The 14,545-nt window shown below is 37.3% G+C and overlaps 1 protein-coding gene across 3 annotated transcripts in view; it reads left to right on the top strand.

The window, feature by feature from the left end:
- Nucleotides 1-3,207: 3,207 nt before the first annotated feature.
- zfhx4 (zinc finger homeobox 4) overlaps nt 3,208-14,545 on the top strand; it is a 221,842-nt gene continuing 210,504 nt past the window's right edge. For all 3 annotated transcript variants that reach the window (XM_028803446.2, XM_028803447.2, XM_028803445.2), the window contains exon 1: nt 3,208-3,748. The gene's annotated coding sequence lies outside the window, so the exon portion shown is untranslated. The remainder of the gene's footprint in view (nt 3,749-14,545) is intronic.

The following is a 14,545-nucleotide window of genomic DNA, read 5'->3' as shown; positions in this document are numbered from 1 at the left end:
AATACGTTTAGTGGAGAAAGAAAGAAAGAAAATATATCAAGCTGATTTCTCTTAAAACCTTTACTGTTATAAAGTAGCGACTTTATCAGACTCTTGGCATCAACTTATTTAAAACTATAGCGACTCAACGGAACAAAAACAAAATGCAGTGTGCTCATGGTGTAAATAATGTTTGATTTTTATATAATTTAAAAGTGTTTTGGATAGGGTTTCAGTGAAGTAAAAGAAAAAATGTTTTTTCTTCTTGATCTTTGTAAAAAATACCGGTTGCAGCTGACACAGTGGAACAGTGTGAAAATGCATGTGTGTGTATTGACACTTGAGCATCAGGTACCGTATTTTAAATACTATTTAAAAGAATATAACAAATACAGTGTATAAAATAATACAAACTTTGCTCAGTTTTCAATTTTGACAGTATAAACCAGAGTATCCCATTTTATAATTACCTGAATGCTGTATAATCGCGAATTAATAGTGACATTAAAATATCCGAAACCTGCAGATACGGGGCCGATAGTCTTCACTGGAATACGTTCGTCTACAAGAATGTTGGGCTATGAACCAGCCTGTTTTTGGAAACTTAATTGTGTACACTGTCTGGGAAATTCGACCTGAGCAAGAGTAAAATCGAAGAAATATCAATCACAGTATATACCGAGTATATACATATGTGAGTATCATTCAAGGGTTAACACCGCAATTTCATCCCACTGGGTTGTTATCTGGTACGACCGTTTTGTGTCGACAATAGATCAGCGAGGAATACAAAGTACCTCTCCCCCTCTACCACCTTTAGGGAGCGCAGATAGAGACCTCCAGACACAGCAGTCCGACGGGACGGATCCGGCGTTTCAGCCGTTCTCCCTTATTCTTTATTGGGAGATCCCAAAAGCGACTCTCCCTCTCCTCACCTCTCTGCTTTCTCTTTCGCACTCCCCACAACACCCCCCCCCCCCAACACGCCCCCTCCCTCTCTCTGTCTCTCAATTCACCTCCTTCGATTTCTCATAAAAGGACGGCCGATCTCTTGATTTCTCCCAACGATTAACATCTTGTAGGGTCTCTCTTCGATAGCGTCTATTAGGAGAGAAAGAGAGAAATAAAAGGTCAGCGTCAAGTAGGGATCCTTAAAGTGCATTTCGTGTATGTGTACGAGTGTGTGTGTGTGTGTGTGTGAGAGAGAGAGAGGGAGTAAGTGTGATCAGTGAGACGTTGACGGGGCTGTTTAATTTCAGCACCCTTAAATACACGCTTGTGTGTTGATTGTGCTTGCGTTTATGAGTGTCAGCAAGACACAGCGATCACCTGTATTTTAATTTGCATGATATAGTAGAAACACTGGGTGATAGATTTGCTTGTGCAAATGAGCAGTCATATGTCATTTCCCTTTTTAATAAAAGCAAATCTGTTATGAAAGCTTCTTTTTTTTTTTTTTTTACTTCGGTCACCTCTATAGACAAGAGTATAACATACAGTAGATTCACATTTCTCTTGCCTTTGTACGTAAACAATATGTCCTGGATGTGCTTCAGTGGAATTGTTTTAAGTTATATTATAGTGACAGATTTTTAATAATTTTTACTCTGCAATGGTGTAAGATTAGGTAGTTTTCTCCATTTGTAACCACCTTCATTTAAGTCTGTTTTATCTGAACCGAGCCGAATGTAATTTAGCTTTTCTGTAAATCCACAGTTTTTGAGACTTGAATTGCTTCTGCGATTTAGACAGTCAGACAAACTGATAGATAGATAGATAGATAGATAGATAGATAGATAGATAGATAGATAGATAGATAGATAGATAGATAGATAGATAGATAGATAGATAGATAGATAGATAGATCATTTAAAAGAAATGAACGCTTATACCCCAAATCATCTTTTTTCTCTGCTGCTTCTACATTATGCATACAATTTTTTAAATTATACTTTTACATTAGTTCCAAAAAAAAAAATGAAATAATTAAGATGAGTAATAACTATACTGTTCATTCTAAATGTTTATAGTGCCAAAGGAGTATACTGTCTATTTTACTAAAAAATTACATTACAGCGGTGTCTCCTTTTTTCTTTACAATATTTTACTTATATATTTACATCGCAATCAGTAGTTTTAGTTACTAATGCTAGGCTGTGCTGTTAAAAGGATGATATCCAATATTTCAGATATTTTTATGCCCGGTCATGTTTGTACACATGAACAATAAACGAAGTAACCAGAGTATTGGTACACTAAATTAAACTTATAAAAAAGATGCATGTAAATGTAAATCAGTACGGCAGGTGTGTGTAGTATGGAATTAGTTTATTTATCGACACTGTCTATGTGTGTGTGTGTGTGTGTATTATAAATAGCATTCTATAAATTTATAAATTGATTTTTTGTTGTTGTTGTTAACATGTGCAATGAGTTTTCTGTACATATCTTGGAATTTATACAATCGGAACTCTTCATAGCGATATCTCTTCCGGCAACACCTGCAACGGAATTGTATCTTGTAATGACAGTTTAATGCAAATATGCAAAAAATGTGCCACACAGAATTTAAAAATCATTTTCTACAATCTTACATTTTCATATTTGATATTGTTTCTTGCAGTATCCACACGGTCGTGTGTTGTGATAAAACCATAATGCATTCCTGCTTTCCCAGCACCTTCATTACAAAACCCGAAGATACGTCTTCGTTATGCTCGCCACTAATCAAACATGAATAAGACAGGTCGCACATACCTGCTGTCATCAAAATGTACCATAGGATATATTTAACGTAACTTTTGTTCAAGATCTTTAGTCAAAAATGGATGAATTAGAATCCCTGAACATAATCAAAAAGACGGAAATCTCGCCGTCTTGAACTGTAAATATGTTGGTTTCTGGGCAATACATTTACGAGTTTTATGTTTTTCTTCTGTTTGGTAAAAGTGCATTTTTTTCTTGAGCTTGGTCTGACACTGCGCTCGACATTTCCCTACATCATTTTGAAACCTTTTTCTAGGGGAGGAATTTTAAGAGCAGCAAAAAGCACCCTTCTATTTAGAGAGCCAGTTAATTGCTCTGAATAATATTCCATACATAAACATAGCCCATCCATACATTTTTTGAGATTAGAGGCGATTTATGTATTTTAGGGGTGTCAGATGTCAGATTTTTTGTCTCGCTGCACATCATACCATTGATGCGCCGTACGCGGCTCTAAAGATTTCTCCCATTAGATCATTTTTGTGTCTGTGGCCCTCCGAGCCCCGCGGCTCTCTAAGTTGAGCTGCGCGTCATTTGCAATGTGGAGACTGTTGATCACCTCACTAATTACACCTCTCTCTCTCTCCCTCTCTCTCCCTCTCTCCCTCTCGCTCTCTCATTCCCAGAGTGCATATCGGGAATAGACACACAAAGACATGCGCACTCAACTTAATCAGCCATTTTTTTTAAACAGGGCTAAAACGATAATAATTAGCAGAATAAAGACATATCGGATTTTCATTTCCTTTCCTCCTTTCCCAACCCCTTCACAACCTAACTGCAAGGCTGCGGTCGACACATGCTTTAAACAGTCGGACCCAAAGGACCGCTTCATGCCCTCACTCTTGTTCGTAATTTTTTTTTTAAATTTTTTTCCCTATAAAGTTGAAGGATTATCGTTATTATTTTTTAATTAACTTTTGCGATCATTGGATGTGACCTACATTAACTACTGCGATATACGGAAGAAGAGCAAAAAGGAGAAAACAGCGAGGGGGGAAAAGTAAGTTTTTTTTTAACTTTTATTGAGTAGTTCGTGTTAAATTTAGGTCGAGTATTGATTATCTTTCTAGGTTGATCTTGCACAATCTTTGATATTCCGCTCTCTCTCTCGCTCCCTCACTCTCAGACTCGCACTCTACCTCGATTGCGGCTGTTCGCCGCGATTTCACTCCTTTTAGCCAGTAATTTTTTTGTTAAGTTGCGTATCAGTTTGTTTATACAAGTGCGTTCGTGTGATTTTAGTAGCTGTAAACTGTCACGGAGGGAAGATATATGACTGACAAGCCTGACGTTGCCAAAACCACTTTAAATAACAGAAAGTTTAGCCGATCTCCTGGAGGGCTTATCGGAAAGAAAAAAAGCGGGTCTGTTCAGAACGAAACGGAACGTGAAGTGTGGAATATTGTTTAGTCCCGTTAAAAGAGCCCCGTTGTGTCTTTGACTTCAGACGACACACACTGAGCAGCAGTATTTGGATCTTTATTTGCGGGCTGATCGCGAGCTAGTCGAGTCTCTCGGGCTATTTTGTTACGGACCTTGAGAAATTCCCACAGTATTGTTTGTCAGAATCTTCGCTTTGATGCAGTTTTTTTGGAGGATGACCTGGGCAGTATCGGATAACTTTAAACTGCCATGTCGTTGTTCTTGTGTGCGTGCATGTGTGTGTATATGTATATACCTTGTGAAGTGATGCATTTTTTTTTAATCGGCGGATTGAAGTTGGGCTGACCGTATATCGTAATAATAATAATCATCATAATCAAAGTAATAATAATATCAGTTGTATCCACTTTTACCTTTGGTTACCTGTGACATGGTACCAGAGTTCCTCGGGTCGTTTGGATGTTACTCCGTGCTGATCGGAGCTGTCAGGGGAAGCCGGTAGACCGGGTGGGACTCTCCTCCTGGTGCCCCCTCTCCGGCCGCAGAGTCAGGCAAGCCTTGGAGAAAAGGAAGAGGAAACTTTGAAAAAGCCGCTAGGCTCTGTTTTGACAGCCCCCTCGTCTCCCGTTTCGTTTCTTCAAGTAATACTTTTTTTTTTTTTTATTATTCTATGGGGGGTGCTACGTGTTTTCCTAGGATCCGTGCACTTCTGGATTCTTTGATCGCGTGCTGATATTTAAAGCAATTTTTGTTTTATTACCGGAGTGCAGGGATAAAAAAAAAGGAGAGCGACAGAAAGAAGGGTGGATGGAAGCGTGCCTTCATATGGTCGCTCGTTTGGTCTGAGGCAGAGACTTGCCTGCGATTGGGACGCGACGGTGACAGGGGCATCGATCGCTTTCTCAGAGAGCAAAGCAAAACGCAGCAGTCATCGCCCAGGAAAAGCAGAGCAAAGGAGAGCAGGGAGCGAAACACAAAGCAGCAGAGCAGCAGAGCTTGTCCGCACCGCACCGCATCGCATCGCTGGCGAACAGACAACCGTGCTTAGGAAGCGCTACTTCACCTCGCATGCCTCCGCCTGTTTACATGCACTCTCTCTTTTTGTGTGTAACTCATCTTCGGAGTGGAAAAATCGAGATTTTGAATATTTTTCAAAGTAAAGAAAAATGTTGGAAGAATGGAATCGGATAGACGACCGGTATTATAGAAATAAGAAATATAGCATCGACAGACTGTGCGATCAAATTTAACTGAATTGCATAAGTTAAACAATTGAAATTGAAGATGTGTTTCTAACAATGGATGTCTCTTATATGTCTTTTTTTAAGGAGCGGAGAAGCACAATTTTTTTTTTATTATTAATAAATAAAACAGGCAAGTCCGTTTGTTGACGAAACCGCCCCGTTTTTTGATTGATGCGATCTATTCAAAATAGCCTTAACCGTGGGCATGCATTAATAATAATCACAGTAATAATAACATTGCTAATGATCCTTTGTTTTCAAGATTAGACACATCGGCTGTAAAAACAGCGACGCGTGGGGAATAATTTTATTTAACGGGAGATCTAATAACAAACAAACAAATAAATAAAAAAGAAAGAAAGAAAGAAAAACTGCAGGCTGAAGATATCTTTTTATTCTTTCATTATTTTAAAGACTGGAAGTATGACTTTAGCATGATTTTAGAATGACATTAATATTTAAATAGGGCATGTTAAATTAAGGAGGTTTTTGTTGATTGCATGGGTTAATGTTGCATTTCAAAATCTAATGTGGTTTACTTTCTCTTCCATTAACTAGAAATCCCCCGAGGTTTACAATTATTTTTTAAAGATAATACATTTCAGATTGCACTGGTAGACGGAGAAGAATCTCATAAAGGCAAAGAAGGAAAGCCCTTAATAACTCTTAAGATTCAGACATGTTCAGCTCTAAGATTGGCTCTGGCTTCTCCCAGGGTCGAGAGAGTGTCATTTCCATGAAGCCAAATTGCCCTCTGCCTATATGATATTAATGTGCAAATCAATATTTCAGGGATTAAATTTCCCTTCTTCATTTTTTATGGTTTCTACCTCAATAAGTCTCCAGTCTAATAGAAGAGGCTGGATGATTTAGAATCCTTCACTACAGAAGGAAGGCTCCTTGCAGCCCTTTAACTGTGTTTTTACTGTTTTACATAGAAAAAAAAAGAGGTGTCGCAAAGATGCTTAACTGTCGGCCTTCCAGTACCTGATCTGAAGGCCCAAACGGAAATGTTTGTGTGTCTTAAAGCCAAAACAAAAATTGCTAATCTTCTATCGATTCATTTAAAATCAATGAATCCCCCTTTCATTTTTATGGTTTGTTTACTATTCTCCAGGAGAGCTCTTTCCATGCAAAATAAATTTATTGTAAGTCTTTAATGATGGAAAAAAAATAGACAAAATCATATGACATTAAATTGACTTTCTTGTATTATTAAAAACAAAAAAAATCTTTTATTGTTGGAAATAGTGTAAAGCAGCAGCGCATTTGTAAACTTTTTATTGTATGAATGTATTTTATTTATGTTTATATCTAGAAATCTAATTAAATCAATAGTACATATGCATACATGTAGGGTGTGTATAGATAAGTAAGCATTTTTTGTGCTTGTAAATTATGTATGTGTATGTTAGCAATCCAAATATATAAATGTACAGCATGTCAGCATGTATTATTATAATACATCATCGATGTGCCAGATGTATGTGTGTGAGCATGTACACATGTAGCATATGCCTATTAATATAAATATTTACTGTATATTTTTACATTTAGCCTTTAGTGTTTGTACAAAATGTTGCAGTGTATGTGTATACACATTTATAAATACATATGTAATAAATGCTTCGACGTATTAAATACATCATCGTGTATCTAAATATTTTTTACACAGATGATGTTTAATGTGTATACACAATATGTTTCAGCAGTATCTGTATGTATGTAAGTCTGAAACCAAACGGCTGTTTAAAAATACCATTTTTTATAATTCCTTAATACATCTACTAATCAAAAAGCAATCTCACTGTCTCACTCATTGACTGTTATTTTCTTGTCTTCAAGCTTCTGTGCTATTTTCTCATTTTCATGAGACTGGAGATTGTGAAATTAATTCTCCTTTCCTTAGGATACAACAAACGCATCAGTGTGATTCACCTTCTTTAGGCTCATGCCTTTTAATTTCTTTATAAATTATAGCTGTCATCCAAATAATAATAAGTTTGCCAATATGCGAGTTTACAAAAGTCTATGCTTTACGCAAGCAGATAAAGTCAATTTGTCTCCATTGCATCCATCGATATTTTTTTGGGATTACCCTTAAAGACGTTTTTTCATTTACAGACGTGTGTGTATATGCAAAGCGGAACACATTTCTGAGTGCTTTGTGTTAAAGAATGAAATATCTACAATCTGCCCAGTGTCAGAGGTCACCAGAGAAAGCCATGCCTTCTCTGGGTGAATGTAAAGCGTGACCCTTCAAAGAAAGACACACCACAATCTTTGTATTCCCTTACTGAATTATCCAAAACAACAACAAACAAAATGTCTTGGTATAGTTGCACGGTAATAGCCAGACAAGCCAAACGATACTCAAGGAAATAAAAAACGAGGAAGCACAGGCAGACGTCACCATTATGACAGAATCTTGAGAAGGTTTATTACCTATTTTTCTGTTAGTGTTTTATAATCTTGAAAACCATCTGGATGAAGTTGTGCACAGCTGCACAAATTTCATACGTGATGCAGCATATTTTCCATTTGGTGCGAGATGTTCTTTCCTAAAACTTTCGGCCGACTTGCTTAATTTAGCTCACTAACAGAAATGCACAGAAACGAAGGACAAAGGAGACCTTGAGTCTGTGGGAGGGGTCATTCTTGTTTTTAATTTAAGATTCCCGTCTATTCTAGTTCAGAGTTACATTTTTTTGGTGGGGATTCTCCAAAATGCTTTTAAGGTGTGACGCTAAAATAATAAATGATCCTCTCTCTTCCATCCCCGCCCCTTTCTCCCCCTGTGTGCCCCCCCTTGCTTTTTTTTTTTTCCGCTGCTTCTTGCACTGCTGTCTAATTTGAAAAGGTTTTATTCATGCCTGTCAAAACACACAGTTAATTTATTCTTATTTACAATTAATTGCAATAAAATTAATCTTAAACTGTGCTTTATGCTGTTGCCAAAAATGTGTAATTATATTTAATTAACTCTGTCAAAGTAATTAGCATTGCTTAATTGCCTTTTGCATATATTAATCTGGTGCTCATTTGTTATAGATTGCTATAACCTTTATCATCACTTCACGCTGAAAAAGAAGAAAAGAAAAGAAAAAAAAATGCCCAAGTACTCGTAGCATTTTCCCTGATGATAGCTCCCAATATCACTGTGTGAAATTATAACTTCATTATTTCAGAACTGTTTTGCTTTTGTTGATAGACCAATTGAGTTTGCTAGGATACAGGGTTACAAAACATGTACAGGTCCAGAAGATTTAAAAGCCCCCCTTAAATACCTTGTAGTCTTGTGGGCGGAAAGATGAGAAGTCAGGAGTAGGCTTAATGTATTAAGTGCAAGGCCTTGTGTCAGCCCCGAGGCTGTACTGTAACACGCCGAGCCTTTTTCTCCTTAGAAACTGTCTGAAGGGTTAAAGACTTGGATCGAGTTCAAAATGAAAAGCGCCCAGGGAAAGTGCATGTGAATATGTACAAGTTTCATGTAATTAGTACTTAATTATATTAACATATGCAAATTGTCAACTTAGAGGCTTGTTCAGCTAGCGGAGATCAGCTGAGCACAAATGGTGCATTGTTCGCCTGCAAATAATGGATTTTTGAGTTGGATTGTGGAAACACATAACTAGCTCTCTAATTTAACTCGTGCCATAGCAAAATTTCATTAGTCTCCATGGAGACTTGCTTAATTGTGCTGACTAATGTCCTGGCCTATAGTGTCTCCTAAAAAAGAAAGCCTTGTTTCCCTAATCCACCTTACAGTGACACTTGTTTGTACATGTTTCCCCTTGTGTGGGAATTTGCATATGCAAACGAATTGTGTGTGTGTCTCCCTCACTCGCTCGCTCGCTCGCTCGCCCACTCTCGCTCTCCCACTTTTTTTCCCCCCTCTAACACGCTTGCCTCGTTTGTCACGGTTCTTCATTATCTATGAAGACAGAGGTAGCTAGTGACTTGCCTATCGTTGCTGTTCCAAAACCGGACGGTATCAACTAGTCCAGTAACGTTCTTTGATAATTTCTGATTAATAGACCAGACTGAATCTCTGTCTATTCAAGTCTCAGAAAAGGAAGGTCACTTCTGTCAGTGTAAAGAGTTTCCACAGCAACTAAAGCTTTCTTGTGTCCCCTCCAACATCACCACTACCCAAATCACCTCCACTAACCACCACCACCACCACCACCACAACAACAGCAACCACCCTTTGGCTAATTAAACCACCACATCTTCAAGTAAACCCGTTATAACGCAGTGAAAATACTTCTGCTAATAATCTCTAGGCTCCTATAGCAAAATATGGAAACCAGGAGAGATGTGAGTATTCTAGCATTAATCCTGTTTTTTTGACAGAAATGTAAACTGATATAATTGCTTTTCAGTGGAAGAAATGGGGGTTTATACAAGTGTGAAAGCATAGGAAAAGGATTAGCATTTTTTTGCATAATGAAAAGCAATGTTGAATAGGGCATTCAGTGGTTGACTGAATGACTAAGATGAAAGCAAGATGAAAATGCAGCCTCCTCTTTTCTTTATTGCCGAGCCTTAGCTCTCCCTAAAGATGTGTTTGTCGAGGACTTGAGAAAACAAGCATAGGCTCATATTTCAGAAGCCTTCCAAGATGCCCTCAGATTCTGTCATCGTGTGAAGTAATATGTATGAAAATGGCACAGCTTGAGGCTGATAAATAAAGGTTTCTGGGTTTGTATACTGTAGATTTTCAACTACATGCCAGGCATGCAGCTAACTAAATATTGACCATCCTGTGTCAAGGATGTTCATTCTTTTTTTTTTTTTGGATTATAAGGGTTGATCACCAACCTTAAACTCATACGATGTGAAACTAATGTACAAAAAGAAAATCCATGGGCTTGTTCTTTTTTTTGACGTGTTTTTTTCTGAAAACTGTGTCTGGTATCGGCCAGTGGCTACTCAGGTCTTTCTCTTTATTTTGTTATTTTGTTGTATCCCCTTTCAGTTTTAATCAGAATGTTTCAAACTTCTTGTGCCTGTTCTAAGCATCACCGCATTGGTACTAGAGTGCAGTATGTCTTTGCTTTTATATTCTGTTTTTTTAAATGTTTACATATGAACAAATATGCACGCGAAAGCGCTTATTTCATACAGTTTACATAAAGTTCACAGGTACTTAAACTTAATATTATAAACATAGTGTAAATATACACTAAATATACGCTATGCTGGGAAACGTTTTGATTACTAAAATAGTTCCCATTACGTCCGTTCTCAGCATGAGCGCAGGAAATGTTTCAACAGGGCGTATTGCCTGTATTAATTCTTCCCGATTTATATGATCTTTCATGCTGAACGCAAACGGTTGTACAAAAGAATTGTCTCGTGTTGAGGTGGAATTTTTTTTTCCTCTTTCTTTGCCTTCTTTCCTTGTTTCAAAGGTTGCAGCATCTGAAGTTTGACCTTTCATTCACCATTTTATACCATTCATATGCTAATTTAAAAAAAAAAAATGAAAATTTGACAACAGCCAGTGTTTACGGCAGATTTAAACAAAGTGATCAACGTTTTTAATTACGACTGCTGCTCTGCCATAATAGAAACTAAAGCAGGCTGCCTTTAGAAGTGGAGCTCAGATTTTGCCTGTCCATCTGCAAAGGGATGCAGTGTGGATAATTATTTTTGTTGGTGCATTTTAAACAGGTTCCACAATGTTTTCAGGTCATGGTAATTATCAGTTTAAGGTCCATTCAAACAAGTTTTGACATATTCTGCCAGATGTTAAAATTCTTTTTTTTTTTTTTTAACTGCCATGTGTGTGAACTCCCATCATTTGCAGGCTTTTGTCTGCCTGACTTTTAAAACAAAAGAGATTTTGAAGTGGAAAGTTTTGTTGGCAGCTGGCAATTGTGCAGAAAGTCCTGGTGTTTGAGACTCTCCTAAACATGTATCAATGAAAGACTGAATGTCGAAGGCATAGAATTTAATATTTATGTACATCAAATGTCGTCATTGTGATTGTTCGAGATTTCAGCCCGTGTCATCGAAGGTAAACGTGTAAGAGATTTTAAACAGTTGTTCACAATTCTTATCCAAGTGACTTATCTCTTGCAATGCCTTTTTGTTTAATAAAATGTAGTTTGTTCGTTTGTTTACTTGTACCTTCTAGCGGGTTTATTTCCTCATTGCCATAAAAAAGACGGCTGAAAACGTCCCACGCCAATGGAAACTTCAGGCGTTGTCATCCCCTTTCTCCGTAGCTTAACAACGTCGGATCAACTTTGTCGCCAATACGAACTGCGCTCCTTTTAATCCATCGGTGGCACGACATCAGACTATCCCACAACAATCAAAAGTGTATCTGTGACGGATCAAGTCTGGTCAGGGATACACCGCCTTTTATTTTGGTTCAGCTGGGGCTCTGCTCCCAGTAACCTTGCATGTGGCTTGTACCACAGGGTTGTGACTCCTTGCCCCTTCCCCTCCCTTGTAAGTGGCCTTGTTTGAAATAACAGTGGTCACCTGAATCCAAAATGTCTGTGATGCTAGTAGTTGTAGTGAAAAATAAATAAAAGCAGTCCGCTGGGGTGGTGTGTGTGTGTGTGTCTGAGATTGGGGGGCAGGGTTGAAAACATGCATGTGCCTGGGCCAGCATCATTTGTCGAGAACGCTTTCATGTATGGGCAAAAATAAATAAATAAATAAATCTGATAAAATCTTTACAACCCAGTTGTGTGTAAAACATTTCAAATTCCCCTGGCATGTTTCTACAGGGCCGAAGTGACTCTTCTGTGCTACAACAAAATTCCCATTCTGAAAACTGAGACAATTTCACCTCTTTGCTTATTTAGGTCTACTGATTGTGACGACTTGATGAAGTTCATAATGTACCTTTTTGGGGAAAATTGTAACCTATTTAGCATACAGCTTATTGTAGATTAAATATATCTTTTATTAGCACTCCAAGAAATCATTTTTTATTTTCCTATAGGTAAATAAATGTTTTTTTTTGGTGCTATTTTACTTTTTTTATATTTAATCTAGAAGGTGCCTAAAAAATACTTTATAAAATAACATGCTCTTTTTTTTTTTTTTGTTTGGAAAGCTTGAATTAAAAAGGCTTTTCAATATCCACAATCATTTTTATTTTCAAAGGAAGCACCAGCAGATACTTGACATGTTGGGGGAAAAAAACAAAAAAAACGCAAGAAAAAAGCAACAACAGATGTGCAAATTCGGAATCAGTAGGAGAGAATGGCAGAGGAGGTCTCTTTTTGCTCAAACGAGTTTGGGTTCAAAAGGGAACCATAATGTTGTGCTAAGTGTTGTTGGTCATGAAGGCCTGTTTAAGTACCTCCTGTCAACAAGCATGACACAGGCCGTACTTTCACCGGCTCGCCCCTGATTTATTCATGAATGATACTTCAGGCGGCCTCTCGCCTCCGTCCGTCCGTGGTCTTGTGAGGCGGGGTGGCTACACACATGGGTGGGGCCTTTTTTTTTTTTTTCTCTTTTAGCCACTTCTTATGCAATGTGCCGCTACACCCAACCCCCATTTTCGGGTTTTTTTTAACGTTCACCCGTTCACCAGGCTGCATTTATATGCACACTCTTGACTTTTTTTTTTTACCCCCAAGCTGGGCCGTTTAAAGACAAGGGGGGTAGCTCTATGACATAAACCGTTCAGCGAAAAGACCGGTTCATATTACACAGGCGTCTTATCATATTTAACTGTCTTATTGGATAATGTGCCCCCCCCCCATAAAAAAAATTAAATTAAAAATTCATAAGTACAGAATGCTAAATAAAGTGACAAATTAGCTTGTACATTATGCATATGTAAAAGACAAGCGCTGGCTTGCGTTTGTCTGAAGATGACACATTCACGCAGGCATTGCACCTGTGGTGACAGAATTGTAGCAGACAGACAACTGGCTCAGTGTTTACACTGGAGCAGTGCTGAGGAGAGTTGGAGAAATCCCTCGAGAAGCATTTGCTTAATACTGGCCTTCTCACATCCTGTCTCAGTCTGGAGCTACACTTCACTGGCTACTTCTTTTATTTGTGGGGAAATTTAAATGGCTCCTGCGTTGTATTGTAAGTCTTTCAGCATCTGTCATATGGCTTTTGAAAATATGAAACTTTATATCATAACGTACCAGCAATTTTTCTTTTCTTTCTTCCTTTTTTTTTTTTTTTATTAAGAATGCTTTGGAAAAAAAAAATGGGAAGTTGGAGGAAAAAAAAAAATTAATGACAGCTGATTTTTAATCCCCCACTCAAAAAAAAAAAAAAAAGAAAACCTGAAAAACTCTGCCTAAATTTGCATGAAATGTAGGCCAGAAAGGGAGCTTTCCAATCAAATCTTAAGGTAATATTCAGCTCAGTTGGTATCAACGATGTGTTAGACAGTGTAATCTCAAATAAAACCGTTTGAGCTGCGCAGTACCGAAAGGTTCTCTGTGCTCGTCCCTCTCCATGGGGATTCCACTTAATTCCCCAATACGTTCACTCAATCTTTTTTTTTTTTTTACCCCAAGCCTATTAGTTAACTGGTCGTGTACTTTACTCATCTGCCCCTCCATGTTACCCCACATGAAAAGCCCACTAATGGCAGGGTACAGTTTATTAATTGATAATAATAAAGAAAGAAATCAGATTGGTGCAATGTTATGTACAGTAAGGACCTTTTCATGGAAGAGGGCATATATGGCTGAACAATAATGAAGCAGTTTTTATATTTTTAATAAAGGAAATTGCCTTTTTCGTTAGTTATATATTTTAGAACAATTTTGCAATACAAAAGTGAGATTGTGAAAATGAAGAATTGATAAATAATAATAATAATAATTTTCATTCATAGGATGTAGTGCTTTACAATAATAACAATACATTTTATTAATATAGCACCTTTTTCATCCTCAAAGTGCTTACAGTATTTCATTTAAAAAAAAAATCCTAATTTAAACACTGAGTGTTTGGTGTGTGTAAAGACTACATACTGTATCATTTTCTTATGTCAGATTTTTTTAATATTTGAAAATATGCTTTGCGTAATACACACACAATCATATATATGTATATATACATAAATAATGTATATTTGTGTGCATATGTATATTAGATAGATAGATAGATAGATAGATAGATAGATAGATAGATAGATAGATAGATAGATAGATAGATAGATATTT

The sequence above is a fragment of the Erpetoichthys calabaricus genome, chromosome 6 (genome assembly GCF_900747795.2).
Source record: "Erpetoichthys calabaricus chromosome 6, fErpCal1.3, whole genome shotgun sequence".
Lineage (NCBI taxonomy): Eukaryota > Metazoa > Chordata > Cladistia > Polypteriformes > Polypteridae > Erpetoichthys > Erpetoichthys calabaricus.
This window is presented reverse-complemented; position numbering and strand designations above follow the sequence as displayed.